Here is a 22,734-nt window from a genome sequence, read left to right as displayed (position 1 = left end):
CATAGTCTTAGTTTCTATTTCTATTTCAGGGGTACTCTCTTGTGGGGGTGTCTTTACCACTAAGTTGATATCGTTGACATATCGAGAGTACACATTCACGAGTATGGAGTTCTGTGTCAGGCGTTCCTTAAGTCTTCTGTCCCACCATACCATGAAGAGATTGGCCACATCACCGGCGATACTAACACCGATGGCTGCCCCCTCGTCCTGGGCATATAATTTGTTGTTAAATTTAAAGGTGTGGCCTTTTAGGGTGACCTTTATACTAGCTCCTAGTGCATGTGCGATCATTTTCTTTACCTGGTGGATATTAGTGGGGGTCCGTATGGCTCTGGTCCATCCACTCCATCTCTCTATAGGGGTCTTCCTAGCCATAGAGGTAATTGTGGGTGGTCTACCTCTTAGACGTCTACTAGGGCAGAAATCTCTAAGGTCGTATCTATCTAGATATACATCGTCATATGTCAATCTAAGTAGGAGGCCCAGTTCTTCTGTGTTGACTTTTTGGAACTCTACTTCGCTCTCGTTGATCATCTCCACGCACTTTTCCACTGCAAAATCCACGTCGATAGATGGGTATAGTGATACCACATCCATGCTACCCACTATACACCCTGTCAGGTTGCAAGTGTTGTTGCAGTCGTTGATCCTGCTGAGGAGATCTTCCGTGCTGTCACAGACATCAGGTGACATCTGGATTATGGGGCGTATGATCATTGAGAGGAAGTAGGAAATCTTGTAGTTACTAGCGACATTCGCTCCACAGACTGGTCTTGTTGGTGGTCCCACTACAGGATTAGTTGTTATTTTGTGGTCCTTACGGAGCCCATACAGCGTCGGGATATCATTGTTCCAGGTTTGGAAGTTGTTGGCTGTGCGCTTCTGGGGTCTAAGAACAATTGTCCACATCATCATGTGGGCATTGAGGACTTTTTCTCTTTCCTCATGCGCCTGTAAGGTTGTTACCTTCGTATTGGCGATGTGAGGTTGCATTGCCTGGATATAGTTCGGCAGGCTGTCTATTGACATTCTGCCGGACTTATCTGTGGGAAGGCATACCACTTCTCCATTTTTCGTGCGCTGCATGAGCTTGTGTAGGCCACTTGCTGGTATATTCCCAAGTTGTTGGGCCTCTGTCTTATTCTGTCTCTATCTCTTACTGTATAATTCTAAAATCTGTCTAAGTTTTGTCCTAGCTATAGTGAACTGTGCTTCCATGTGGTCATGAGTATGTTTAGGGATGCAAACTCTTTTGTTAAAGGGTAATGTTGTGGGGTATACCCGGCTCATATCATAAGCTTTGTCATGTATGTTGAAGAATTGAGTGTCAAGGAGGTTAGTATTCCTGTTGTTGGGCCCTCTGGGGTTGTCTTCTTTGTAACTACTACTACTATTACTGCCGTTATTGCTACTCCCATTCATCCTGTTATTCCTACCACTACTATTGTTACTGTCACTACCACCACCACCACCATCGCTATTGTTACCACCCCATCTAGTGTTTTCTGTTTTAGGTCTACTGACTCCCTGTCCAAGAATTCTGTTGCATTCAACTTTATTCTCCCTCTTGACCCCCATGGCCTTACCTTTGTCTGTGTTCTTGTGCCTATGGTTATCTGTGTCTGTGTGTCCGTTCTCCCTGTTATTGTTGTTGTTGTATTCGATTTTTTCTCTGTTATTGTTTTTGTTTCTATTGCTTGTCCTCATGTGTTCGTTTTTGCTGTTGTTGTTGTTGCTGTTGGTGTTCATGGGGTTGCAGTTGTTTTTGTTGCTACGGCTGTTGTTGTTGCTGCAGTCTCTATTGTTTGTGTTGTTGCTGCTGCTGTGGTTATTGTTGGTATTGTTGTTGTCGTGATTGTTTTCATCCATGTTGTTGTTGCTGCTGTTATCGTTGGTATTGTTGTTGTTGTGATTGTCGTCATTCATGTTGTTGCTGCGGTTATTGTTGTTGTTGTCATTCGTGTTGTTGCTGCGGTTATTGTTGTTGTTGTCACTCGTGTTGTTGTTGTTGTTGTTCATGTTTAAATTCCAACGTATTTTTGTGAACGACTTTTCGATTTCGGAGAGGCATATATATATATATATATATATATATATATATATATATATATGCACATTATCTCTCACAGATACACGCGTATATACAAAAAAACACCCATACCGGTATGTTCATACGTACATAAATTTAGTATGTTATGGTTGTTACAATGGTTTATCAAGATTTAAAATATACTCTAATTAAGGTTAATAAATTACGAAAGTATAGATAAATAATTAGAATCGTAAGTAATTTTAATCTTCTAACCTTTGAGGGAAAAACTAATATGTTTTATTAGAACTATTTTAAGTATTTACTTATTATGGAAGTGTGTGTAAGGGGAGACAAGTGTTTTTAGTTGGAGTTATGAAGTCTTTTTTTCTTTCAACAGGAAGTTTGTGTCTGTTCATAGAGAAATAAGGTCACTTTGACACCACATTTCCTGCTTAACACAAACTTTTAACCCTTTTTTTTAAACCTAACAAAACTCTCAACTCTCATGCATCCTTATTTTTCCTACCAATTTATACATGAACTACTATTGAACTACAAAAGCTCAAAGACAATATAATGTATGGGTATATTTATTTTTTTATATATTATTGCTTTATATATTATTTTCTTCATTTTGTACTTCTTTGTAAAAAAACATTTTCATTCTCCTTCTTGATAATTTGCTTCTTCGCAATGAAAACCGGTTAGAAAAAATCTTTATTAAAATATGCTACCAGTTCAGCATTCTTGCTTTTTTTCATTTTCCTATATATATATATATATATATATATATATATATATATATATATATATATATATATATATATATAGTTATAAATGGCGAAATAAATAGTGTGTTAAATTTATTTAACCAAGGCTTCTTTGGCTGGTTTTAGTTGGCCTGAGGCTGTAGAAAAAGACAATTGTCCAAGGTGCCACGCAGTGGGACAGAGCCTGGAACCATGTGGTTGGAAAGCAAGCTTCTTACCACACAACCACATGTGTTTATATTTATTTTTTTGTGTATGGGTTTTTGTTCTATCTTTCTATATTTACATGTTTGTATGCATATAGGTGCATACATGGGTGTATATGTGTTTAGGTATCCCTCCTCTCTCTATGTATGTATGCATGCATGTATGTATTCATATGTTGTGCTTTTGCTTTTTTATGCATGTGTATCATCATCATCATCATCATCGTTTAACGTCCGCTTTCCATGCTAGCATGGGTTGGACGATTTGACTGAGGACTGGTGAAACCGGATGGCAACACCAGGCTCCAGTCTGATTTGGCAGAGTTTCTACAGCTGGATGCCCTTCCTAACGCCAACCACTCAGAGAGTGTAGTGGGTGCTTTTACGTGTCACCCGCACGAAAACGGCCACGCTCGAAATGGTGTCTTTTATGTGCCACCCGCACAAGCCAGTCCAGGGGCACTGGCAACGATTTCGCTCGAAAATCCTACAGGAGCCAGTCAGGCGGTACTGGCAACGGCCACGCTCAAAATGGTGCATCTCATGTGCCACCCGCACAAGAACCAGTCCAGGGGCACTGGCAACGATCTTACTTGGCTTGCCGGGTCTTCTCACGCACAGCCCATTTCCAAAGGTCTCGGTCCGTAGTCATCGCCTCGGTGAGGCCCAATGTACGAAGGTCTTGCCTCACCACCTCAGCCCAGGTCTTCCTGGGCCTACCTCTTCCACGGGTTCCCTCAACTGTTAGGGTGTGGCACTTTTTCACGCAGCTATCCTCCTCCATTCACACCACATGTCCATACCAGCGCAATCGTCTCTCTTGCACGCCACAACTGATGCTTCTAATGTTCAGCTTTTCTCTCAAGATACTTACACTCTGACGGGTATTCACATTGACATTACACATCCAACGGAGCATACTGGCTTCATTCCTTGCGAGCTTACGTATGTCCTCAGCAGTTACAGCCCATGTTTCACTGCCATGTAGCATGGTTGTTCGTACGCATGCGTCATACAGTCTGCCTTTTACTCTGAGTGAGAGTCCCTTTGTCGCCAGCAGGGGTAAGAGCTCTCTAAACTTTGCCCAGGCTATTCTTATTCTAGCAGCTACACTTTCAGCGCACCCACCCCCACTACTAACTTGGTCGCCCAGATAGCGGAAGCTATCGACTACCTCTAGTTTTTCACCCTGGAATGAGATAGAAGTTGTTTCCTGTTTGTTTGCAGTCTTTATTGCACCTGAACATCTGCCACAAACAAAAACTAACTTGCTAGTTAACCTGCCTTTGATGTTGCTGCACCTCTTATGTGTCCATAGCTTGCACCGGGTACATCTTATAGAGTTACTACCTACTCCTTTTCTACATACTGAGCAGGGCCATCTACCTGAAGGGGTTTGTGTTTTATCTACCTTCCTACTTATTAGGATTTTGGTTTTAGCTAGGTTGACTCTAAGGCCCTTCAGTTCTAGACCTTGCTTCCACACCTGAAACTTCTCCTCTAGTTCTGATAGTGACTCCGCAATTAGGGCAAGGTCATCAGCATAGAGGAGCTCCCAGGGGCAACCTGTCTTGAACTCCTCTGTGATTGCCTGGAGGACTATGGTAAATAATAGGGGGCTGAGGACGGAACCTTGGTGGACCCCTACCTCTACCCGGAATTCATTGCTGTACTCATTTCCAACCCTCACCTTACTGGCCGCATCTCTGTACATGGCTCGCACAGCTCTCACTAGCCATTCTTCTATCCCAAGTTTCCTCATTGACCACCAGATAAGGGATCGGGGGACCCTGTCAAAGGCTTTCTCCATGTCAACGAAAGCCAGGTACAGAGGTTTATCCTTGGCTAGGTATTTCTCTTGCAACTGTCTCACTAGAAATAAGGCATCAGTAGTGCTTTTACCTGGCACGAACCCAAACTGCATCTCATCTAAATTGATTCGCTCCCTAATTAGTTGGGCTATGACCCTCTCTGTAACTTTCATAACCTGATCTAACAGCTTGATGCCTCTGTAATTATTTGTATCTAAAGCGTCCCCTTTACCTTTGTAGCAGTTGACTATGATGCTGCTACACCAGTCATAGGGTATGACTCCTTCGTGTATCACCTGGTTCGTAATACGGGTGACTAGGCTATAGCCAACACTGCCAGATATTTTGAGCATCTCTGCAGTGATTCCTGATGGGCCGGGGGCTTTCCCGGTCTTCATACTCTTAATTGCTTTATCTACCCTGGTACTATCAACTCGGATAGCTGGTCCCTCTATTGGGTCGACATAAGGCAGGCTCTCTTTCTCCCATTCATTCTCTTTATTAAGCAATCTATCGTAGTGGCATCTCCAGACCTCTTTCTTTGCATCCTCATTTAATGCAAGCGTACCATCATCCATGCGAACACATTTCTCTCCTACAACATCACTATTCTCTCTCCTACACTGTCTTGCAACCCGAAATACCTCGAGTCTTTGGTCCTCACGGCGCAGAACATTGGCAAATCTTTCCTTATCTGCTTCCCCTCTGGCTAAATAAACCTGTCGCCTAGCCTCCCTTCTGGCACATTGGTACAATTCCCTGCTACCACCGTTCTTCCAGTCCTTCCAAGCTTGTTTCTTTTGTCTAATAGCCCTGTCTACCTCCTTGTTCCACCACCACGTTACTCTGGGTTGGGAGGGGACCTTACACCACCCACAAATCTGGTCGGTGGCTTTCAACAGGTTGTCCCGCAGAAATCTCCAATTGTCTTCCACGTTGTATGATGCTATATCCCCTTCTATTTCGTTAAATGCTTCAAGTAACTTGTCTCTAAGTCTCTGTCCGTTTGCAGGGTCTTTAAGCTTCCACACCCTTCTTCTCCAAGCCTGTCTAATTCTGGGCACCCATTTTGCCTTGATCCCAAAGTCGCTAACTACTAATCTATGTTGTGGGGTACATTCTTCGCCAGGGTAGGTTTTGGCATTTATAAGCCGCCCTCTTTCCCTATTTCTGGCGAGGATGTAGTCGATTTGGCTAGAGTGTCTGTGAGGAGTTTTATCTTCTGTTTCTAGCAAGTCCAATGGCCATGTAGACATCATTTTATCATTGGTACCCACAATCACGTAAGTAATATTGTCTAGCTGTTCTTGTGTAATTTCTTGATTGCAGTGATTCAAAAAGTGAACTATTTCACAGCCATTTCAACACATCATTAATAAGAGTTAAAAAATACATTTAAATAAAAACCAAAACAAAAAGATTTAACCATTTTGTTCTTTGGCTTAGAAACTTCAATGAAAGAAAATGTCATGTGAAAAGTAAAATTTAAATTAAAAATAAAATTCAGTTGACTTTTGAAAAGAGTTAAATGCCATTTAAAAGAAGATATATCAAGATTAAAGAATTAATGTCTTAGTTTTATAGAATTTTGTGGGGAAGGGCTTCAGATTAGAAAATATTTCAAAGTGGGTGGTGGCCTTTAGAAAATGTGCAGAAAAATTCATATAAATAACTAAACCACAGCAAAATAATAATAATACCCCCATCTCCTTACACACAGACACAATTAAAGCCAATGTGGGAGCCAATGAGTGGTTACTTGAAATGCTAAATCTTACTCAATTCACAGCCTACAGTCTTTTTAACAGTGACATTGGATAATGAAGTACCAGATGGATTTTCTGGAAATAAGTAACAATGGTCATAGTTGAAATGGCTAATGAGTGCTAAACAACAACAGCAGCAAAAAATAGTTTGTATAATTTTGATGCAGGCATAGTTGTGTGGTTAAGATGCTTACTTTGCTATCACATCGTTTCAAACAAAACAGTCCCAGTACTTATTTTTTAAAGTCTGGTACTTATTCTATCGGTCTCTTTTACCAAACCACTAGGTTATAGGAACATAAACAAACCAACACTAGCTGTCAAGTGGTGTGGGGGACAAACACAGGCACAAAGACACACACACACACAACAGACTTCCACACCATTCCATCTCCCAGCTTCACTCATAAGGCATTGGTCAGACTAAGCCTGAAACCACATGGTTGCAAAGTGACCATTTTAACCACACATCATGCCTGTACCTATACTGTACAAATTAATATAGAAATTGAAAAAATATTTACATTATTGGTAATAGACTGCATTCATTTGCAGACTGAAATAAGTACTAGTAAATATGATTGACTAAACCCTTGAAGATAAATACCTCAGCATGACCACAGTCACTAGCGTAGCTAGAGTAAGTGCTGCTTGGGGTGGCAAACGGAAGGGCCCACACAAAACATATATTGCCTATAGCAGACGCAAAAGTGTTGTCTCTTAAAAAGTGACACCCAGGACAGATCGCCCCCCCCCACTCCCACCAGCTACGCTAGTGGCTACAGTCCAACAAATGTAAGTAGTAATAGATGCATGTATACATGTAATATATATGTTTATTGAAACTCAGGTGTCATGCATAACAACTTTCATCTAAAGATCACAGTGATGTGAAACTTGAGCTACTAGATGAAAATGAACACTCTCTCATATATTTGATACAATTCAATGTCTGTATACATCAGTGGTTACCAACCCTTTTTTTAAAATGAGTTTTCCCATGGACCCCTTTTCATATGTTTATCCTTATGTGTGTGTGTGTGTGTGTGTGTGTGTGTGTGCGTGCGTGTGTATATATATATATATATATATATATATATATGAAATTTTGAATTTAGTTCATAGACACCCAGTACTACCTTTGCAGACCACCAGGGGTCCACAAACCCTAAGTTGAGAACCATTGGTATACATGCATGTGCATGCACACATACATATGTATCCAGTATACACTGTACATCTGCATTTCGTTTTCTAAGTGGATAAAAATAATCCATTAGAGGGATTAATGAGACCAATTATTATATAAATAAGTTTTCAAACAATCTGCACAACACTAAGAAAAACATAGTTGAAAATATCTCACTGATATCATTTAGTTTATCAGATTCTTAAGATCATTCAGTCTAGTACAATGAAGCATTGGCTTGTAGTGGTTTTAAGGAGAACCAATATTATATTAACTACATGCATAGGATTAGGAAGAACATAATATTTAGTATAATCCAATATTTAATATGGAAATAGCAACACTATGATCAAAAGCTTTTCTTTATTCAATAAATACTTTCAGTAGAACATAGGTACAGCTTTAACAGGAATACTGTTACATTGCCTTATTTCATAACTCCTAAGCTTGTACAAAATATTAACTCATTAAGTAACAAGTATTTGTAATAATACGACCAGTGGCATTATTGATAGCTATAATGTGAATTGTCTAATTAATGATGCATATACATGTACAATTAATATTTTCATCATCAGTAAATCTCATGCAGATTTAACAGAAAATAGATTTAAAGTTCAATATCAGACACACATTCAATCATTTCAAAATCTGGCTACACGGAACAGCATCCCTTTCAGTATATAGCAGGAGATTGAAGGATAAAAATATCAAGCATGGTATGCTATGGCGGAGTTTAGCAAAGGCGAAATGTTATAATGGTTAGGAAAAGCTGGACTGACCAGATAACATTATGCCAAAACATACACAAAGATCAGATCATATACATATGTAGATTTGTGCATATATACATATGTACGAGGGGGTGATGGAAAATTTCTGGCTTTCAGGGTATTGTGAAAGGTTTGATTAGAGGCCCAACCTTCCAAGTTCTTTTACAGGGCTTACAAAAACTGAAGGACTGCTGCAAAAAGTGTGTGAATCTGAGAGGGGAAGACGTTGAATAAAAGCATAACTGATCCTCCTGTATTTTCTTTTACCCAAAGCCAGGAACTTTTCAGCACCCCTGGCACACACACACATATATGCATGTAGTTATGTGTGTGTGTATCTGCAAATGTATACTTATTTGTATCTATGTATGTGCATGTGTGCATGCTTAAGTGTATGTATATATGTATACATATATGTTTGTATATAAATGTGTGAATGTATGTGTATATTAAGGTATAAAGGATTTTTATCATCATCATCATCATCATCATCATTTAATGTCCGTTGTCCATACTCACATGGGTTGGATAGTTTGACTGGGCTGGCATGCTAGAGGGCTACACCAGACTCCAGTTTGACTTGGCATAGATTTCTAGGGTTGGATACCCTTCCTAACACCAACCACTCTGAGAGTGTAATGGGTGCATTTACATACCACCAGCACATACATACCACCAGGTGCCATTTGTGTGACACTGGGATGTGTTTACATTCCACCGGCATGGGTGCCAATTTGTGTGATACCTGTATCTGTCATGTCTTTGATTTTGCTCAGCTTGATGGGTCTTCTCAAGCATGGCATAATGCCAAAGGTCTTGGTCATTGCCTCCATGAAGCACAATGCTCAAAAGGAACTCAACCACTTTGCCTCCATCAGGCCCAATGCTTGAAAGGAACTCAGCCACTTTGCCTCCATGAGGCCCAACATTCAAAAGATGTTCATTATGTGACACCAATACAAGTGAACTTGGCTTGACGGATCCTTTCAAGCACAGCACATTGCCAAAGGTCTTGGTCACCAGCCATTATCTCTGTGAGGCTCAAAGTTCGAAGATCATACTTCACCACCTCGTCCCATGTCTTCCTGGGTTTTCCCCTACCACAGGCTCCCTCCACAGTTAGAGATCGGCACTTCTTTACACAACTATCTTCATCCATATGCATCACATGACCATACCAGCGCAGTTGTCTCTCTTGCACACTACATCTGATTCCTCTTATGTCTAACTTTTCTCTCAAAATGCTTACACTCTGCCACACATGCACACTGACATTGCACATCCAGTGATGCATACTGGCTTCATTTCTTTCAAGCCTTCAGCTATCATAGCCCATGTTTCACTGCCATGCAGCATAGCTGTTCACATACAGGCATCAAACAATCTACCTTTCACTCTGAGTGAGAGGCCCATTATTGCCAGCAGGGGTAGGAGCTCTCTGAACTTTGCCCAGTCTAATCTTATTCTCACAGCTATGTTCTCGGAGAATCCACCTCCACTACTAACTTGGTCACCTAGATACCAGAAGCTATCTACTACCTCTAGCTTGCCACCCCTGGCAGTTGATGGAGTCTGTTTTCCACACATTTTCAGTATTTATTGTACCTATGCACCTTCTACATACAAAAGTTAGTTTCTCTGATGTTGCTGCACCTTTTATGTGTCCAAAGCTTACACAGGGTGCATCTTACGGAGTTTCTACCTACACCTTTTCTACAGATCCTTTCAGGCCATCTACCTGAAAGGATTTGCGATTTGTCTGCCTTCCCACTTACTACGACTTTGGTTTTTGCTATAAGGCACTTTGACTCTAGACCTTGTTTCCATATCTGGAACTTACTCCCTATTTCAGGTAGTGATTCAGCTATAAGAACAAGGTCATCAGCATAGAGGTGCTCCCAGGGGCAGCCTGTCTTGAATTCTTCTGTTATTGCCTGGAGGACTATGATGAACAAGAGGGGGCTGAGCACCGATCCTTGGTGAACACCTACTTCTACCCTGAATTCTTCACTGTCCTCACTGCCCACCCTCACCTTACTGATAGCGTCCCTGTACAAGGTTTGTATGGCTCTCACCAACCACTTGTCTATCCCTAGTTTCTGCATTGACCACCAGAAAGGGATCGGGGGACCCTGTCAAAAGCTTTCTCCAATTAACAAAAGTCAAGTACAGAGGTTTTTCTTTGGCTAGGTATTTCTCCTGCAGTTGCCTTACCAGAAATATAGCATCAGTGGTGCTTCTCCCTGGCACAAAACCAAACTGCATCTCATCTAGACTAACTCTGTCTCTAATTAGTTGGGCTATGACTCTCTCCATTACTTTCATCACCTGAGCCAACAATTTGATACCTCTGTAATTATTTCTATCTAAAGCGTCACCTTTACCTTTGTAGCACTTGACTATGGTGCTGGTACATCAGTAATTAGGTAGGACTCCTTCATGAACCACCTGATTTACAATATGGGGGACTAGACCATAACCTACACCACCAGATATTTTAAGCATCTCAATGTTGATTCCTGAAGGGCTGAAGACTTCCTGTCTTCATATCCTAAATTGCTTCATCTACGAGGTAGCGGGTTCCTCAATTAGGTCCACATTTGGCAGACTGTCTTCCTCCCATTCATTCTCCAGGTCCAGCAGTCTTTCATAATGGCATTTCCAAGCTTCTTTCTTTGCAGACACATTAAAAGCAAGTGCACCATCATCCATGCGGACACATTTCTCTCCTGTGACAATTTTCTCTCACACACTGTCTTGCAATCTGAAATCCTTCAGTTCTTTGGTCCTCATGACGTTGAACATAGGTAAACTTCTTTCCTGCTTCTCCCTTGGCTAGTTATACCTGACTCCTAGCTTCCCTTCTGGCTATCTGATACAGTTCCTTGCTGCTCCCACTCTTCCAGGTCTGTTTCTTAGCTCTAATGGCCCTGTCTACAGTATTGTTCCACCACCACCACATTACCCTAGGTCTGAAAGGAACTTTGCACCAGCCACAGATTTGGTCTATGATATTCAGAAAGCTGTCTTGCAGGAATTCCCAGTTGCCCTCTATATCACAAGTTTGTAGCTCCTCCTCTCTCACATCAAATTTCTCAATTAGGATGTCCTTAAATCTCTGACCATATGAAGGGTCCTTCAGCTTTCACAACTGCTTCTTTGCATCCTTCTGGCCTGGAGTCTAAAATCACTAATGACTAGTCTATGCTGGGGGGTACATTCTTCACCAGGGAGGGTCTTTGTATTTAAGAGGAACCAAGCATCCTACTGTCTGGTGAGAATGAAATTGATCTGGCTAGCAGAGTCACCTAATTGGAAGGTTATTGGGTGGCTGGCTGGCTTCCTGAAGTTAATGCTGTTGACCAAGAAGCTATTTGCATCACAGAACTCCAGTAGCCTTGCTCCCTCTTTGTTTTAGGAACCAATTCCATGGCCCCCATGGAAGATACCAAGCTGCCGTCTGACATGCCCATTGAAATCCCCAGCCATGAAGATGAGATCATTGTCACTAATCTTTCAGGTAGCCTTCAGAAGAATATCATAAAAGAGGTCCTTCTGTTCATTTGGTAGGCCCACTTGTGGGGCATGGGCAGATATAATTATAGCTGTACTATTCTGCAAGACTAGCCTGAGCTTAAGTACGACCTTATCCACCCACTTCTCTGCAAGAAGTATGCCCGCACCACCTACTCCGTCACGGTTACCTTCCCAGAAGATTTTATACCTATGTGTCTTGCTTTCAAATGCCTCACTTCTACATTTTCCCAATTTATTATAATCTATTTTCTGCATATATGTCATTAATTTATTCCACCATCCATTTATATATTTGATGAGTTGTATGTTAATATATGTGCAAAACTGGTAAGTGTGTGTGTGTGTGTGTGTGTGTGTGTGTGTATCTATCTATCTATCTATCTATATATATATATATATATATATATATATATATATTCCTACCTCAGTTCATCTAATTGTATATATCTATCATTACTTTTCATAAAAAGCCTTTACTTTCTGGGATTTCCAATGTGCATTTTCACTTTCACTTTTTTTTTCTTACTTTCCCCTTACATCTCCACGTGTAGTTTCTATTTTGTTTTTGTAACATATTTCTATTATATATATATATATATATATATATATATATATATATATATATATGTGAGAAAATTGGTATATGAAAGCACGTGGTTGGATGTATAAAAGATAAACAAGAGTGAAAAAAACTACAGAAGGCTTGTGTTACATGGTTAAAGTATATATTTAAATTATGTCAGAAAATGTTATAAAATTTTTTTGGTATATAAACATTGCATTTGGAGAAATAACCGGTTTCGTGTTGTCTTTTCAAATTTCTCTACTTCGTGGTAACATATCTTCGCTCCCGTGTGTAAAAAAAAAAGAGTTCTAGATAGGGGGAGGTATATATACACACACACATATATATATATATATATATATATATATATATATATATATATATATATATATATATATATCTGTAAAAATATGTGACACTCATTCGGTAGCCATGATAAAACTCCAAGTTTCAGATGCCGGGGTAGGAACCCATGCCAACATCTCTTCAGTTATCCGGCCATTGAAAATTCCAGTGAAAAATGACCGTCAAACAAAGGGAAATTACTGTGTGGTTGACCGTTACTAAGACAAAAGAACTACGTTTTTGGTCCCCCTGAGTTTACTGATAAGACTTGCTTTCTATATTGTGTCTATGTATAAGCTTTTTATCTCTTCTCTCTATACTTAGATTTCTTATTTTTTACATAATTATAGAGTTAATGTTTTGTATTTTTTCCACATATATTTTTTCTGTTTTCTCCCCTCCACCCTGCTTTTTTCCTGTGCATCTATAGACACGTACATGGAACCTTATGTGCATGCTTGTGAATGTGTGCGTGTGTGCGAGTACGTGTGTATATAAATGTATGTGCGGGCATGCGAAAATATGTGCATATAGACGCGTTTTAACCTTATAGCTTTTTCACACTTTCTTCTGTATTTTGCTTTAGCCCTATGATGATTTTTTTCTGCGTATGTGTGTATGGGTGCGAAGTTGTTGAGTGCATGCGTGTGTGGGTGTGTATGCGGGTATACCCGTGTATGCGGGTATATATAGGTATATGTACATATATGTATAGGTTTTGGCGAGTATGTGGGTGAGCATGTGTGTGTTTCAAGCGAGGGTGGTTTAGTATTTACATATAGGCGAATGTACGGATTGGTGTGGCAAGCTTCTTTTAGTTTCTATCCATGAAATCCACTCAAAGGGCCTGAGGATATAGCAGAAGACATTTTCCCAAGGTGTAGGACTGAACCCAGAACCATGTGGTTGGGAAGCAAGCTTATTACCACACAGCCATGCTTGTGCCTTATATATATATATATATATATATATATATATATATATAAATGATATGTGACAATTATTCGGATGTCAGAGCGGAAACCCATGCCACCATCTCTTCAGTTATCTGACCAGATAACTGAAGAGATGGTGGCATGGGTTTCCGCCCCGTCATCCGAAACTCGGATTTTTATCATGGCTACCGAATAATTGTCACATATTATTTACAGATAAATTCCTCTATTTACATAATATCGAGGTCTCTTTCTTTTGTTGTCTTACCTTTTCTAACACGTTTGAATGTGGTGTGTGCCAGAGGGTCTGAAAATCCAATGGAGGTCTTAAAAGACATGTTAGGATCCATAATGAGCAGAACTTACTTGTAGGTATTGGTAGTGCAAATCAGAGGTGCAATCTGTGTGGGTGTTTTTTCAAAACACTGTCTGGTTTAAAAAGCCACACCAGACGCCATGAACAGGCTAAGGTGTAGGTGCAGGAGGTGGTCAAACTCTGTGTAAGGAGTAGACAACCACCATATCCCTTAATTATATATATAGTGGTTAGGATCCCTAGCTTTCACCCAAGCAAACTGGATTTGATTCCTGACATGGGAACGGCATTATTGGAAACTCAAAAGAGGGCTGCAGTGTCGAACTCCCTCCTTCACCAAAAGCTAGTCCCAAAAGATTGGTCATTAAAGAGGCAATTACATTAGCAGTGCTCCAGCATGACCACAGCCTTGGGGCTTATGATAACATAATACATACGTACATACACAAATATACATATATATCTTTTTACCGAGCCTCAAGCTAATACATTCCTTGTGCGTGTCCTCTTGTTGTCTGTTAATTTATTATTTGTTTATTTGATTCGACACACACACACACACACACATACATATATATATATATATATATATATATATATATCAGTTAAGAGGGTATTTATCAATTCAAGAAGCTGTATCCTCAGTAAGCACTCCTGCAACTACTGGCTAACAAATTGTATACAAGTGGACAGTTTTCATTCATTCATACAATCTGAAATTCCAGGGATAATTTATGAGGTTATAGCATTACATTTATTCCTTCATTTTGTTTTGACATTACATGGTTCAGGCATATCATGAATATCATCATCATCATCATCATCGTTTAACGTCCGCTTTCCATGCTAGCATGGGTTGGACGATTTGACTGAGGACTGGTGAAACCGGATGGCAACACCAGGCTCCAGTCTGATTTGGCAGAGTTTCTACAGCTGGATGCCCTTCCTAACGCCAACCACTCAGAGAGTGTAGTGGGTGCTTTTACGTGTCACCCGCACGAAAACGGCCACGCTCGAAATGGTGTCTTTTATGTGCCACCCGCACAAGCCAGTCCAGGGGCACTGGCAACGATCTCGCTCGAAAATCCTACAGGAGCCAATCAGGCGGTACTGGCAACGGCCACGCTCAAAATGGTGCATCTCATGTGCCACCCGCACAAGAACCAGTCCAGGGGCACTGGCAACGATCTTACTTGGCTTGCCGGGTCTTCTCACGCACAGCACATTTCCAAAGGTCTCGGTCCGTAGTCATCGCCTCGGTGAGGCCCAATGTACGAAGGTCTTGCCTCACCACCTCAGCCCAGGTCTTCCTGGGCCTACCTCTTCCACGGGTTCCCTCAACTGTTAGGGTGTGGCACTTTTTCACGCAGCTATCCTCCTCCATTCTCACCACATGTCCATACCAGCGCAATCGTCTCTCTTGCACGCCACAACTGATGCTTCTAATGTTCAGCTTTTCTCTCAAGATACTTACACTCTGACGGGTATTCACATTGACATTACACATCCAACGGAGCATACTGGCTTCATTCCTTGCGAGCTTACGTATGTCCTCAGCAGTTACAGCCCATGTTTCACTGCCATGTAGCATGGTTGTTCGTACGCATGCGTCATACAGTCTGCCTTTTACTCTGAGTGAGAGTCCCTTTGTCGCCAGCAGGGGTAAGAGCTCTCTAAACTTTGCCCAGGCTATTCTTATTCGAGCAGCTACACTTTCAGCGCACCCACCCCCACTACTAACTTGGTCGCCCAGATAGCGGAAGCTATCGACTACCTCTAGTTTTTCACCCTGGAATGAGATAGAAGTTGTTTCCTGTTTGTTTGCAGTCTTTATTGCACCTGAACATCTGCCACAAACAAAAACTAACTTGCTAGTTAACCTGCCTTTGATGTTGCTGCACCTCTTATGTGTCCATAGCTTGCACCGGGTACATCTTATAGAGTTACTACCTACTCCTTTTCTACATACTGAGCAGGGCCATCTACCTGAAGGGGTTTGTGTTTTATCTACCTTCCTACTTATTAGGATTTTGGTTTTAGCTAGGTTGACTCTAAGGCCCTTCAATTCTAGACCTTGCTTCCACACCTGAAACTTCTCATATATATATATATATATATGTATGTATGATTGCGTAATATTACAACATATAACGTGTGATTTATATTCATTTTAGCAGACAAAGGTAAACAAAAAACAGTTTCTACTTGGAAAATATATATATATGTACAGGGTGCATGAGAGAAGGAGAGAGGGCAAGAAAGATAGGATGAGAGAGGGGGGACGCAAGAGAGAGAGAGAGAGAGAGAGAGAGAGAGAGAACAGACAAAGAGAGAAATAGACAGAGAGTTAGGGAGAGAGGGAGTGGTAATAAGATGGGAAGATCATGGTTGGAATGACTGATTAGACCTGACAAGAACAGCCAAATCATACTCCACTTTTTTTAAAAAAAAAGAACATGTTGCAGAATGTAGTCCTGGGCACATTATGCCAAAGTAAAAATAGGATGTTTGTGGATTTAACCTTTTAGTATTCGCATTACTTTGTCAAATGTAATGCATATTCATTACCATTGCTTTGAATTAATCATGCATTACCTCACAGCTTTGAGATTTCAATGACATGATTGTATATTTTTAGAATGACATTGTAGAGTAAATGTGAGAGGTCAGACCTGCTCAATTTGAACATAAATAGAATATTTGGGCTAGATATAGCCTGTTTAAATGCTAAAGGATTAAAGTAGGTAGAACAGTGGAAAATTGACAGTAGAAACCAGAGTGAAAGTAAAGAGCTGGACTGTAGCAAGCGACTGAACCCATGTACAGTTTATGTTGTGTAATTTAGACATTCTATTGAAATGTGGACTGTCATAGTTCACTTAACTGTCAGAGAATAGGTACCAAGACACCAAGTGATAAACTAAGGTCCTATTCAAGAGTGAGATGTAGTGCAGGGACAAAATTACTAGGTTGCCAGATAAACACTTTTTGTTTTGCATTTAATTTAATTTTTTCCAATATTATTTGAATTAATCTCCTATCTTTTAATTGTTTTAGTCATCAGACTATGACCATGCTGGAGCACTGCTTTGAAGAGTTTTTAGTCAAATGAATTGACCCCAGGACTCTTCATTTTAAAAGCCTGCTACTTATTCTATTAGTCTCTTTTACTGGACTGCTAAGTTACAGGAACATAAGCAAACCAACACCAGTTGCCAAGTGGTGGTGAGGAAAGAAGACAAAGACACACAAACACACACACACATACACAACTAGTTTCATTCAGTTTCCATCTACTGAATCTACTCACAAGGCTTTGGTTGGCCCAAGGCTTTAACAGAAGACATTTGCCCAAGTTTCCACTGCATGCCTGATGTGCTATGCAGTGGGACTGAACCCGGAACCATGTGATTACAAAGCAAGCTTCTGACCATACAGCGATGCCTATCCCTATGAAAAATATCTTTACCATAGTGCTTTAAAGTTATTTTGTAGCTCCATGTGGTCTCAGACTACTCAATTTCCCTCACAACACTTGCAGCTGTGATAAGAAATACTTGCTCAAGATTCTATACCAGATCAAATCCAAAACTTTACGATTGCAAAATGAACATCTGTCATACCAGCATTAATCTGACAAAGTGTACTAAGTTCAGTTCAATAGGAACAGGTAACAGATTCCTGGGAATATTATATATAGCAGATTAGTGTTCCCTATGGACATAGAGGGACATATCTTTCATCTATTTCACACCGTATAACCAAAGCTAAGAACCAACTCTCAGGACTCCTTCAGGATTAGTGGAAACATATCAAAATAGATTCAATTTATAAATGCTTTTTTTTTCTTACTTTATGTAACGATTTACTACACAGCTTACTCACAGCATGTCTGCATGCATTAATCTTATATAATAAAATGCCTTGCCTTTATTTCAATTGATTTTGAGAATTTGTAAGGATCCAGTAAAATAACTAGCTTTCTATTATTAATCTGATGATTGAAACAAGTAGTCTTGTGTCTCAGAATAAAGGGCAAATCTCAGGTGGGTTGATATTGAAAAAAGTTTATCTCTAATATATCAGGCATACTAACTAACCTCCCTTAATTCACAAAGGAAAAGGTATGAAATGTCCACAATATATTTCTTTTAAAAGGTAATTTAATGAAAAAAAAAAAAAAACCAAAGTTGAGGTATGGCATCTAAAACCTTCCTCTCTCAGTGCTTTGGAGATATTTATACCAATTTCATTTTTGCTCTTTGTTGTTGCTTTTGTTTATAACATCATTGATAAGATATGCGAGAATTCTGTAAAAATATATTGTGAGAAAACCTGTCTTGTAAGAATTCATTATCTCTTACAATTTTACCACTGTGTTGCTAATACTCGAAATTCTTTAAGTGCTTGAAAAGCAGTATAAGAGCCTTGTAATATAGTCTCTATTAAAAATTACAAATTAATGCTTTTTTTAAAGGTTATCAAAAATGTGTTCAATATAATAGAATTTTCAAAACATCATGATAGAATAAGTCACCTGTTCTTTGATACAGACTCAAAGAGTACTTACTTTGAAAGACAATAAAATATAGTAAGCAGCTAGGGAAAAATTGCAACAGTCTTCTGTAATTGTTTCCTCCACCAAGCTGAAGAAGGCGAATTATGATTTGGTGTTGAGTGAGTTTATTAGTAAAAAGAAAAGAACAACTCAAAACTGTAAACTAAACTCAAGACACACCTTTTATCATTCTTATCTTATCTCTAAAATGCGTGTTTAACAATGAAAATTCATCTTTTAACCTACCCTTATTGCATAATTAAAAAAGACATAAATTTCCATTCTTTAACAGCATTTAAAGAGAAATGGTTAAATACAACTAAATCATGGCACAAATAACAACACAAACACAAACATGTAAGCTAATCAAATACACACTTCAATTTGTTTAACGCACACACACACACATGCCTGAAAGCACAGAAGCTTCAAGCATGTGGAAGCATAAACAAAAACGTAACTGAGTGAGGACAGTGGAAGAAAACATTGGTAAATAAGACGTTTATGTCAGAAACCTAATCTACAGGGTGGGAGACACAGTGAGAAATAGGACATTCTTAAAGTCATTGGCCCAAAGTGGTATTGCCATGTGGTTAAGTAGTTCAGTCTTTGTGGCACCAGGTTCAATTCTACTGCACATTACCTTGGGAAAGTGTCTTCTACTGCAGCCTTAGGGTAATCAATGCACTGAGAGTGGAATTGGTAATGTAATTCTAGATGTATTGTCTGAAAAAAAAAGACATGATTGTCACAGCTGACCAAAAAGTCCTTTTGAATGTGGAAGTTGGCCTTTTTTTATAGTATAATGAGAGTTAAAGGGTGTGATGAGCAAAGTAGAAATCATGACTCAACAGGTTCAGTCCACCTGGTGGGCTCTACGTAGTTTCCAGCTACCCACTTTCACTTAAAAGACTTGAGTCCAAGTAAGGTTATAGTAGAATACATTGACCAGATGTGAAATCCAACTCAGAACCATGTGATTGTGAAGTGAATATTTCTTAAACACACAATAAAACCTGTGCTGATGCAGGGGCCAAACAGCCAAGTGGATGAGGTTTTATCTTTAATACAAGCAAGCAAAATATATTCTTTTGATGTTGAACAGATTTTTTTATGGCCAACTCCCACCTGTTTTTAAGCAAGGTAATAACTTTCTAATGTATCTGAGAACAAACAGCCTGGAGATAGCTATGCAGAGAAATGGAAAAAGACAACACTGATTGAATGAGCCTTTGGTTTACAAAGACTGTGTTACATGTCAAGGCACATCAAGAAAACCAGACGTATTTTTGCTTGTGGACTGCAATCAAATGACTGCATGAACAGAGAGGTCAGTGTTTACAACCAGCAAACACATGAGAAGACAAAAGGAAATACAAATTTACTCATACAAACTCACACATGCATGCGCACACAGATGTATATATACTTGTGTGTGTGTGTTTGTGTACACACACTCACACACAAACATGTATATATATTAATATATATATATATATATATATATATACTAGCAGTATAACCCGACGTTGTCTGGGTGTGACTTATTACGCCATCTACGATAAGTCTTGCTAGGTGAAAATCAACTAAAAAAGAAAGCCTTACAATGAAAAAACCCTTATGATGTAAATATGTTCATAATTCAAAAGACGAAATTAATAGGGAAAGTGTGAAGGCTGTTTTGTGAAACATTATTAAGTGTACGTAAATTTCATCCATCTAATTGGCTATACAAATGCTTGTGCAAAACAACTTTTTGCGCTGCCTTAATTATACATAGCAGGGTAATTCCTTTTCGCAGGAGGTAGGACGGCAATTTCTGATGAAGCAATTGCTGGCGATCTGTTGCTACACAGTTCTGCTAGAATTCTATCAGATTGGGCAGTAGATGATGATGCACCGTTTTGCATTATGTTCAAAGCAGCTTCTGGAATGTGATGAATTGCTGCAGTCTGTTGCTGTCTTTTTAAACGGGTTGCTTTCTTTCCCCAGCAAGCTCTCTTGTTTGGAGGCATAATCTATATACATATTAAACAGAACAACAAAAGTTATAACAGATTGGAGGGTCGGTAGTTTTCACATTTCGGTGATTTTTCAGATTAACACCCGCACGATTACGTAACCCTAACCCTGAAACCGTAACCGTAAGACTAACCCTCATCGTAACCCTAAAACCGTAACCCTGACCCAAAAACCGTAACCCTAACACCCTAGTGAAAATCGTGCGGGTGTTAATCTGAATAATAATAATAATGACCTCTGCAGATCAAACTCCCAACCCACAACTAAGTCTTAAGTGTATATATATATATATATATGGGCAACACACACACACATACACACTAAATAAAAAAATGTTAGTAAGTACAGAACTTCAGCATTATATATTAAGATGGGCAACACACACACACACTAAATTAAAAAAATGACAAGTATTTGTATGTATGTGTGTATTAATGTGTATTCTGTGTCTATATATGGTAGTAAGTAAATGCATTTTAAGAAAGATATTAAAAAAATTCAGTTTGTAAGGAATAAATGTTTGACTGTCGATCGTATTTGGAAGAGAATGACAGATATTTGTATGTATGAGTGTGTGAGTTCAAATTCCGCCGAAGTTGACTTTGCCTTTCATCCTTTCGGGGTCTAAAAAATAAGTACCAGTTGAACACAGGGGTCAATATAATCGACTATACTCCACCTGCCCGAAGCCGCCGTTGTGGGAAAAATTTTAAATAATCATAATAAAAGGCATAACTACAGAGTTGTACCCCCCCCCCCCAGACTTTGGAAGGTCATAACTTTCAGAAAAATGAATATTTTTTCATGAAATTTTCTATGCATATAGTATTTACTATGTAGAATCCGAATTTCCAGTGAAAGTGTTTTGGAATGGGGGTGGGGGACAATTTTCGGAAATTCCACTTAAATTCCTCTTAACTTCTTCTTAACTTCCAGGAAAATTAATATTTTTTTGTGAAATTTTCTACAAATATACCTTGATGTATGTACATTTCGAGCATGTAGGAATTTTGAAGGAAACAACTGCAGGTTATTTTTGAGAAGCGTTCCCCCACTCGGTGGTGTTTCGGAGCAAGTCGTCCATATTTGTTTCATTTTTCTCTATTATGTGCGTATGTGCATCCGTAGATTTGTAATGAAGTAATAGGCAGTGAACAGAAGCCGTCATAAGAAAACTTACGTTAAAAATAACATGCACACGATTTTTTTTTTCTCAATAGAAGTAAATTCCAAAGTAAACGTTTCTAGTAGAGAAGTAGAAGAGAACAGAAGCAGCGTATTACTTCATTAGAAATCTACGGATGCACATACGCACATAATAGAGAAAAATGAAACAATTATGGACGACTTGCTCCGAAAAAACCCCCATTCCAAAACACTTTCACTGGAAATTTTTGTGTATTCGGATTCTATATAGTAAATACTATATGCATAGAAAATTTCATTAAAAAATATTCATTTTTCTGAAAGTTATGACCTTCCAAAGTTTGGTGGGTACAACTCTGTAGTTATGCCTAATAATAAATAAATAATAATAATAATGACCTCTGCCGATCAAACTCCCAACCCACAACTAAGTCTTAAGTGTATACATATATGGGCAACACACACACTAAATAAAAAAGAGGTTAGTAAGTAAAAGTGTTTTAAAAAAGATTGTTAAATTTTCAGATTAACACTCGTACGATTTTCACTACAGTGTTAGGGTTAGGTAGGTAGTGATGCGGGTGTTAATCTCAAGATTTACGAAAAGATTTTCAAAAAAAAACTCACAGTTTGTAGGGAATAAATGTTTGTTGATCGTATTTGAGAAAGATGTCTCGATGGTGAAGGACGGTGTTAGAAATGGAAAGTAAACTTATAATTCCCGCCAATTAGAATGAGGTCATTGGTAACCATAGGTACATAT

At 39.2% G+C, this 22,734-nt stretch overlaps 1 protein-coding gene across 3 annotated transcripts in view; it reads right to left on the bottom strand.

The window, feature by feature from the left end:
• Nucleotides 1-22,734, bottom strand: part of LOC106876782 (sodium-dependent phosphate transporter 1-A) — a 312,083-nt gene that overhangs the window by 122,450 nt on the left and 166,899 nt on the right. The window contains exon 1 of one of the 3 annotated variants that reach the window (XM_052976432.2): nucleotides 18,816-18,972. The exons of the other annotated variants lie outside the window; for them this stretch is intronic. The gene's annotated coding sequence lies outside the window, so the exon portion shown is untranslated. Of the gene's footprint in view, nucleotides 1-18,815; nucleotides 18,973-22,734 lie in introns of those variants that run through there. 3 annotated transcript variants of the gene reach the window in all.

The sequence above is a fragment of the Octopus bimaculoides genome, chromosome 25 (genome assembly GCF_046866305.1).
Source record: "Octopus bimaculoides isolate indiv1 chromosome 25, ASM4686630v1, whole genome shotgun sequence".
Classification (NCBI taxonomy): domain Eukaryota; kingdom Metazoa; phylum Mollusca; class Cephalopoda; order Octopoda; family Octopodidae; genus Octopus; species Octopus bimaculoides.
The sequence above is the reverse complement of the archived record's forward strand: the minus strand, read 5'-3'. Positions and strand labels throughout refer to the sequence as shown.